At 42.8% G+C, this 545-nt stretch overlaps 1 protein-coding gene across 1 annotated transcript in view; it reads right to left on the bottom strand.

Annotated features, from left to right (window-relative positions):
- The window catches only part of LOC119593542 (regulating synaptic membrane exocytosis protein 2-like), a 102,095-nt gene that overhangs the window by 75,516 nt on the left and 26,034 nt on the right, over positions 1 to 545 (bottom strand). The gene's annotated exons all lie outside the window — the stretch shown is intronic.

Below are 545 nucleotides of genomic sequence, written 5' to 3'. Positions count from 1 at the left end.
GCGCAGTTCCACCCAGAAGTTCCCAAGACAACTCAAAGATCCACAAAAACCTCCCCCGTGTCCCGTCTCTTCGCTTCTAATATTTGTGTTTTCCTTCGCTAAGCCACAAAGCTCGCCGTGATCGGTCTGGCGTGGCTTGCGTGATCGGCTGTGATGAAAATCGAACCCTCTCGCAAACTCCCAATTCATGAACTGTGTTTTGCTTGTGCTCCTGCTTGTGGAATGAGAGGCGCGACTCAACTGCTTTTCGATGGGGATGCAGATGGGTAATTACTTTTATAATAATTAGGACAGGGAAGTAAGCAGACACGTACTGAAGCAGACGGGTATCTAAAACAACCGGATAATGACGGATAATGAAGCGGATTGTAATCAAACAGACAGGCAAAGAAACACAGACAAACAAGCTAACACAAAAAACAAGCAGAAAACAAAAGAAAAATAGATAGCCATTTAGTAGACAAAAAGACCACATTATACAGAAATAAACAAATCAATATTTACGTTGCTTCGGTGACAAAGAATATTGAGATATTCGACCCAAG

This window comes from Penaeus monodon, chromosome 32, assembly GCF_015228065.2.
Source record: "Penaeus monodon isolate SGIC_2016 chromosome 32, NSTDA_Pmon_1, whole genome shotgun sequence".
NCBI classification, from domain to species: domain Eukaryota; kingdom Metazoa; phylum Arthropoda; class Malacostraca; order Decapoda; family Penaeidae; genus Penaeus; species Penaeus monodon.
Note: the sequence above shows the minus strand (reverse complement) of the source record. Positions and strands in the feature narration are given on the sequence as shown.